An 8909-nucleotide genomic window follows, 5' to 3' on the forward strand; every position below is an offset into this window, starting at 1 on the left:
AAAATCCATATTCGAAAAGATATTTGCACACTGATGTTCATAGAAGCATTATTCACAGTGGCCAGGACATGGAAGCAACTGAAGTGTCCTATGATAGATGATTGTCTAAAGACGCTGTGGTACATACATATAATGGAATATTATTCAGCCAGAAGAAGAGATGAAATACTTCCATTTGCGACGTGGATGGACCGCGAGATAATCATGCTAAGCGAAATAAGTCAGACAGAAAAAGTTGGAAATCACATGATATCACTTATATGTGAGATATAAACCTAAAAGCAACAAATGAACAGGACAAACAAACAAAGACTTATGGTCATAAACTATAGACTAGTGGTTACCAGAAGGGAGCAGGTAGAGAGAGGGGAGAGGTAGACAGGGTAAAGGGGGTCAAACGTGTGGTGACAGAAAGAAATCTAGCTATGGGAGGTGAACACACAATGTAAATTTATATACATGATTACTGTTAAAATGTACAGCTGAAACTTATTGAATTTTGTTAACCAATGTCACCATAAAAATTAATTAATTAATCAAAATAATTAATATCCTGATTTTCAAATGTCATCTAATGATGTAGATGAAGAAAACCTATGGAGAAGTTTAAGTACAATGTTTAATGAGGCAAGTAAATCTATGTATTTAAAAAAAATCTTATTCGTTATTCATAATTACAAAATATGTAATGATTCCAATTTTTTAAATTATCTTAATCACCAATTTTATAGGTCTTAGCTATGAATTCCAAGAAATTGTTTCATTTCTGTGATTAGTGAAAAGTATCTGATAACACATTTCTGATATCCTAGGTCCCAAATAATGGGGTTCCTTACTGTGACAAGTTTCTCAAGGTCCATTTATTAACAGAGTAAGTCAGTGAGGATATGGAAACATAAATGCAGTTCAAAACCAGAAGAATTCATGGAAACAAATATAGTAGATGATGACAATTATGGTTGAGGGGAAGATAAAACACCTGGTCTGGCATCTTTTGAAACTTGCTATCTAAGGATTCTATCCCACTCACAGAAGATACTGAAACATGATATTTATATGTCTATATATCATTCAACCCCTTTACATTTCCTTAAGGTAAAACTCTGCAGTGATGTGAAGACTATCTAAGATTGGAGACTAAATTATCACCTTTTTTAAAATAACATTTTTATAGTCTTTGAAGGATTAAGTTGAATTTTCATATAATAGTTGTAGTCTTATTAACAAAATTTTCAGTCAGATATCTATTGCTGTCAATGGATTTACATAAGAACACACACGAATAATTTCTGAACTATATCTATCACATGGATTTTTTTGCACAATACAATAATATAAAATGCCCCTAATTATATCCCTTAGGCTTATAAGTTAATGATTTCTTTTCTTAGTAGATGGAAATCTTTTTTCAAAATATGTGATGGTGAGTTCTCTTTTTCACTCAATAACACTTTATTAGAAGAAAAACAAGAATTGTTTAATTACTTTTAAGAAAATTCATCACAGGGAATACTTGCAAAAATAACTTCAAGTTCAATAGAGCCATAGAGAAAATTCTCCATTTTTTTTTTTTTTTAAACCCCAGAAAATGCTATGTTCATCTGTGTCAGAAAAACTGAATCAAGCATATTGGATGTCAAGTGTCTCTAAGTCAATTTGTCATTCTGCTCTGCATCTCTGCAGAGCTGATTTGAGCATAGAGATCTTTTGAAATCAATCAGAGATTGGCAGTTGGATTAGCTCAATGATATCATGGAGCATGACAAAAATTGGTCCTTTGCATCATTTTCAGTATTTCTTCCCTCGTGAACTAATAAAGACAGGAAAGAGCAATTGAATTTAACCTTTAATAATTTCATTTGAATTTCTATACATATTTTATGCTATCAGTGACTTCCTTGATGACCTGGTTTTAATATCTGCCCTACACATAATAGATATTCCCTTATATACTGTGTTTTTCTTTATAACATTTAGACTTACTTGATTTTATATTATAGTATATTTATTTATTTTGATTTTCTTCTGTTTTCTTTATGGTTGTAATTCCAGCACTTAGAACTTTATATTATAGAGTAAGTGCTCAATATATTATTGTAGAAGTCTCTAATTTATTTAAACATCTAATTTCTACAAGCAATTAGATATTTTGATAAACTTGCTCAATACTCAATTTGAAGTATTTACTAATGAAGAGATAAACTGAAGATGTTTTCTTTATTCTGGAGTCTCATCAAGCATCAAGAAATGAAAAAAATAACAACAACAAAACTTTCCAGGAGTTTCAGGCAACAGTTGTCATTGATACAAGATTTAATGATCTTGACCTCTATTTCCAACTTCTAATATTCCCCAGAAAGTACTGAGGATTTCAAAATAAAGAATTGTTCATCTTTTTATTGATTTATTTTTCATTTTGTATGCCTAATGGATGAAGGCCACACTCTTATTATTTGTAGTTAGTAAATTTTTTGTTGTTGCTGATTTCTGCTAGCAGATAAGGAGCGGGGGTGTGCAGAGAGAGAAGAAACAAAGTTTTCTGACTAACTCTTTCTTTATGACACCAAAGGAAAGAAAGAAGCAGTTTCATCGTGGGCACCACAAGGGATTAAGATGTCTTTATTTCCAATTTCATGCGGAAAAGGCACCCTAGCAGAAGGATATTGACTAAAAGAGTGACTGTTGTGAAGATGATTTTCAGAAAAAATGAAAACCATGGCTATCATGCAGATATAGAAATAGTGTTAAAGATTTTACTTAACTTTAAAAGAACCAGGAAGGTTTTAGGACTATTCAAAAAATAATCAAAAGAATGAGCACATCAGGAATAGATCAGGAATATTGAAATAAATAAGTAAATGGAGGCAAAACTAATTTTTCCACCTGATGGGAGGAAAGACATGGAATATTACCAAAGAGAACAGAACATGCACACCTACAACTATACTCAGCTTGTATTCTAGAGTATAAACTATGTACACTATAAACTACTTCTCAATGCTACATGTGTAGATAATATTGCAATCTCTTCTTCACACTGAAATATCCCATAAACTCTCTGGGTCTCTGGGTCTTCAGCATATATTACTGACAACTGCAGTCTATATATCTTCTCCACTGACCATTAAGGGAATTTACTTGCATATTAAACTTCATGCCACACTCCTGATGAGTGTTTATACTCTTGTTTGTATTAACTTACATGATATGAGTAGTCACTAAATTGTATTTGTAACATTATATCATTAAATTTAATAAAATGTATATCATTAAATTTTATTAATTTGTCTTTTTTGTTGTTTTGAGTTATTCCAAAATATTCTTGAAGATCTCATACAGAATTTGTATTTTCAGCCTAAAATGAGATAAGCACCAAGTGAAGGAGATAAGAATTTTGTTCACTTTGTTTTCAATTAAGAGTATTAATGTAATGTCCCAACTAACATACGGAAGAGAACATATTATAACCTTTTTTTCATATTTCAGAACTGAGAAAATTATCTTTTAATAGTGTTAACTGTGTTGTTGACTATTATAGCTCTCAGATAGAGTTCTTTTAGAATATCAAATTTCTAGGATTCTCTTCAACTAGTTTTAGATAGAGAAATCAATCATATCCAAATATTTCTAGGCATCTGTATGAATAGGGTATTGTGTCTTCGTACTGCATGGAGTTGAACACAGAACCAAACAATAGCTATAAACTGATGGTCAAAACAAAACAAAATGAAAGCTTCTTAAAACTTTAGTTGTTATAATAAAGCTTTAGAAGACCAAATGATTTTGGAGTGTTGATCATCTTTTAATTGAATACTCCATCTTCACTTAGGTGTTCCATTTATAACTAGTATTATGCTTTTTCTTTTGATCTACCATAACAATATGATATGATGACATTGTTCCAGTGGTATTTTTTTACACTTAAAAATTACATTAAAAAAATAAAATATAGGATTAATAGTCATTGTAGTCCATTTACTCCATAATGATGTCATTTCAAAAGACATACAGTATGTCAACTCATGACTATCTCTTAAAGAAATAGAAAGTTTTGATATTTACTGAATAGGCAATAGGATTTCAAACTAAATTCTGACTTTGATATCTCTTAATTTCTACTCTTATTTGTACCAAAGATAGCTTACCTTTAGGTAGGTACTGAAAGTATAGTCTATCTTTTTTATTTTAAAACATTTTTATTACCTATTTTATGGAAAAAAAAATCCAATGAGTACCTGGGATCACAATGGAACTACCATTTTTTTTCCTTTTATCTTGTTCTAGATCAGTATTGTCAAACAGAACTACTAATGATGATGGAATGTTCATAAATTTTATCCTAATAATCATCACTAGTCAAAGATGACTAGGAAGCATATGACATGGGGCTTATGCAAATGAATTTTTAATTTTATTTAGTTTTGTTTAATTTAAATTGCCACATGTGGCTAGTGGTGAATATAATAGACTGCAGTTCTGATCCTTGAGTGAGATTTAAAAAACATTTCTTGCAAAGCAAGAGTTTCTGGTGTAGTTTCAGGTCTGGTTCTCTCAGCAAAGTTCCTGGAATAAGAATAAATGAGAAACAATCCATGAATCAGTGAGAACTCTGGTACTTCAAGTACTCTGTTATAGGAAAAGTTCTGAATGAAGCTATTTTTGATGCTTTTTCATATACTTTAATTGATTTGTGTGGTTTCCTCCTTTTCCCCAGGAACCGAGCCAATCTTTTCAGAGAAAATGTCCTCTCTTGATAGTAAAGGACTAGAGATTAGATTGATCTGTGTAAGTCTATTATTTCTACTAAAAAAAATAATAAGATCATATGCTAGCTAGGAGAAATGTCAACAACATATATAAAAGACATTTAGCTTTTTTGCCTCTAAAATTCAAGAAATTAACATATAGTTTTGAAATATGTAAGATTATATATGTACATTGTTTATATTGCATGACTGGTGACACTAATGGTATTTGGTTTCCTTATTATTCAATGAAAATAGAATATATTAAACATTAAGAGTGAATAAGATAGATTAATGTAATGAAGTAAATGACAAAGGGGTGCACAGAGATATCTATTTTACTTCCACTAATTCTATAAAACTAAGTGGTTATATTAAATTAGTGGACTAATTAAAACTTTAAAGATAGTTTTATTATTATCTTTCTCATGTCAATGATATCAAAGGGAATATTCAAATAAATTTGGTACAATAACAATGAGATGACAAGATTGTTATTTTCTCATACCCAGGATTAAGCAAAATCTCCAGGTTCTAAACTCTCAGCGTGATTTCTAATACTGTCATAAAGTTGTTCATTCATATGTAACAAGATGATTTTCTAGAAAAATAATTCAGTAAAATTAGGTTGCTTTACACAATTTTGTTTATCTAAAGCAGAGGCTGTTCCCTTCAGGGCCTATTTGTCATGACTTTGGTGTGAATGTTTCAAGAATTTTAAGGTATAAGTACTCAAGATGCTGTGCCATATAAAAGTAGCAATTACCAATCACAGTTGCATTGATTCCTGTGTAAAAAATAGTGCCTATATAAAAGAAGGTACCGCTTACAATAGGAATGAGTTTGTTAGGAAATTTAAAAAGAGAGGGAAGAATTCAGATAAACTTTGAAAAACTTTGTAAGACATACAAATAAATTTCTAATTTTTTATCTGGCCTCTACTGCCTTTCACAATCAAGACATGCTGTTTATTTATCTGTGTCTAGTAAGCCCTGTACATGCCCCTCCATGCTAAATTTTGTAGTGATGGAGCTGAGAAATCTGTAAGCCACGTTTCTCCTTTGTATGATGGATTCATATTAGGTTCTGCTGATTTGAGGCTCTGTTGGGAGATTAAAAATCAAGAGGAAAGGGAAGTGTCTTAATTCTATTTCCAATAGAATAGGTGCCAAAAACATCTTTGGTATTTCAAGCCTAGAAAGGGTCAATGTTCCTAGTTAAGTAGGAAGTGTGAGCTGGTGAGCTCCAGCTGAAAGTTACAAGCAACCTCCAGATCAGATGTTATTACACCTCTTTTGTCTATTGCTTCAGCATCCACCATGAAGTTTTTGCCAGTTTAGCCCCTTCATAAACTTTTTAACCTAGTCCCGTTATAAAGCACATGTCCGAAATACTTTTTCTGTTTTCTTACTTTATCCATCCTAACACAAATATCTACCTATTTTGTCAATTTACTTCTCAAGAAAATATTCTCTCCCAATCTGCCCATGATCCCGTGAAACTATTAGAGAGAGGTCTGCTGTCTTCCTTGACTTTGTTTCTCTCATTGTCTTATGTAAAACTTAATGTATGTGTTTGCATATTGGGTCCATGATACTCAGACCTTATATAAGTACAAGGTGAGGCTGTCTGGACACTGACAAAAATGAATAAGAGAACAAAGACTCTGAGAAGGTCAAACACAGCTGTTTTCAGTCATGAAGAAAGAAAAGCACTAAAGACAAGAAATTACATTAAATGTTTGGCTAATAGATTTTAGTGTTTTCAAAGTGATATAGCTATTTGTCTTGAAAAGGTGTGATCATTGCTATAAAGTGAAAACAACTAAATTTAATGAAGCCAAGGAACTTCTCCCTTTGTATTTTAATTAGTATTCTAGATGGATTTTAAAATGATCCTAGGCAATCACATACTTAGTGGTAGGAATAAAACAGAAATCCTTTTTTACCTATCTTCTCAATGAATGTAGAGAATTGATCCTGGAAGTTAAAAGATGTCAAGGACAATACATCATGAAAGTGATAGAATGAGATTGCATAAAATCCCAAAGGACCAGAGTTTATTCTACGTGAATTGAGAAGTAGTCGTCTGAACATAATAGTAAGCTCATTCCACTTATTGGCTCATTATTAGGTAGAATATGGGAAAAGCACAGTTTCTCATTGACGAGTCTGCAGAAAGAGTGGGAGAGAGACAATTTTGAATGAAGCAAGGAAGGAGAGAGACATTTCTATGAAGAGAATAAGAATGGAATCTTTGTTTGTAATGGAATGGAAATTACAGATGATACAGAGGGAAAGAGGATGCAAGTGAGAAGACAGGCCCTGAACTGGACGGACATGACCAAGAATATGAGTGAAAATCCTGAAGCAAAGAAAGAAGAGGTTTAAGAGGCCTGTATTTTTTTCCCCAAAGGCTAAGTATCACCAATCTCATAACAAAACTATTTGAGTACAAGATTAGAGTTAGGCTTAGGATTTCAGGCTACATCACAGAGATAGAGATGTCCAAACATACCGCTGGCACTCCAGTGAACATGGGCAAGGAGAGTCAGACTGATGAAAAACTGAGTCACAAAGCAGATTCAAGAGTAGTAACGTTTAGTTAAAATTCACATGGACTTCATCCCCTTGAAGTCTGGACAGTGACATCAGGGACTGAAGTGTCCCAGACTGTGTTCTCTCTGTCTAGATTATGAACTCATGTAATTGGTGCTCAAGAAACATCTTATATTGATGATTCTCTTATTATATAACTGATAAAGACTTTGATGCATTTGATTGTATGAAATCGAGCAGGGAAATAATATTGAGGATACATATTTCTTTAAATAATTCAATGAAGACATACTAACAGAATTTCACATGTCAAAAGCATTAATGTAATATTTAATAAGAAAAAACAGCAGAAATTATTACGGTGATGCTTAAAACTGAAAGTAATTGTCAGCAGATCTGGCATCCTATCACCAGATAATGACTCTGATTCTACGAAAATGCTCGGTCACAGCCAAAGCATCGTTCCAAAGATATTGATCTTGTGACAATGTTCTTTTGAAATGACTTTATTTCAGTTCAAACAAATGACTCAGGCAGATTTAAAAATGAGGTTGAAGCCACATAAAGGAATTTACTTTAATGTTATGAAAGTGCTTATTTTGAGTGGCTGAGAGAAGTAGTTAGTGTTAATTTCCCTAATAGGAATATGTTACAAAAACTCTAAATGATAGAACGCAGAATGATTCATTCTTTATGAATTAAACTGCTTATAATTGGCAATCAAGTTTCTATTTTCTTTGATAACGCATGGCTGAGATTGTATTTCACAAGAATTTAATAACTTTTAGTAAAGCTACAATCAGTTTTTTTTTTGTTGTTTATTATGGACACTGCTGATTTTTTTTTTTTATTATGGACACTGCTAATTTTACATAATCCATAATTTACAAGGAATTTTCCATAGGGATTGTAATCTTTTGTATAAACTTACATATAAGACTGCATATAATCATCCTTTGTCAGGAAGATTAATCAAATTTAGAAATAATTCCAATGTGTACTATTTGAATAAAAAGTAATATGACTATAAAAATGCATTCCATTTTCAGATATTCACTTCTATCTATGTTAGCCACTTTAAAGCAGGAAACACATGCCACACATATATGTGAATAATTGAGTATGGGAATGAAGCAAAGAAATATGGTGATGATGAAGGTAGTGATCAAGTAACTATCTGAATTATTTGCAATATAGCGGTGTTATTACCTTCTTCATCCCTTTCACTTCTGCTTGTGATCGTTATTGATTGTTGCTTATAACGGCTCAAAACAGTTGCATTTGATTTTAACAACATTTTCACCCGGGATGATAAAATAACACTTACTGCATAGTAATTCGGGGACAGGTGATACAAAAAGACAAGGCAGTGCTTCACAACAGTATCGGTAAATCTAAAATAAAATAACCCAAACAAGGAAGGCTGTGGTAACCCAGCGAATGTGCCGCATGAAGCCTACACACAGTGTGGCATGTCGGGAATGTGCTTAAGAGAGCCACCAAGCTATCTCTGCTGTGTGAGGACATGTTATCCCCACTATTGACAAACATTTGCTAATTAGAAACCTAACAGTAGATGGAAAATGTATCAAGTGCAAGTGAAAGC

General features: G+C 32.2%; 1 long non-coding RNA gene across 1 annotated transcript in view; it reads right to left on the minus strand.

The window, feature by feature from the left end:
- The window catches only part of LOC111733111, a 57869-nt gene that overhangs the window by 11854 nt on the left and 37106 nt on the right, over positions 1–8909 (minus strand). The window lies entirely within an intron of this gene.

Source organism: Pteropus vampyrus, unplaced genomic scaffold (genome assembly GCF_000151845.1).
Source record: "Pteropus vampyrus isolate Shadow unplaced genomic scaffold, Pvam_2.0 Scaffold13, whole genome shotgun sequence".
NCBI lineage: Eukaryota > Metazoa > Chordata > Mammalia > Chiroptera > Pteropodidae > Pteropus > Pteropus vampyrus.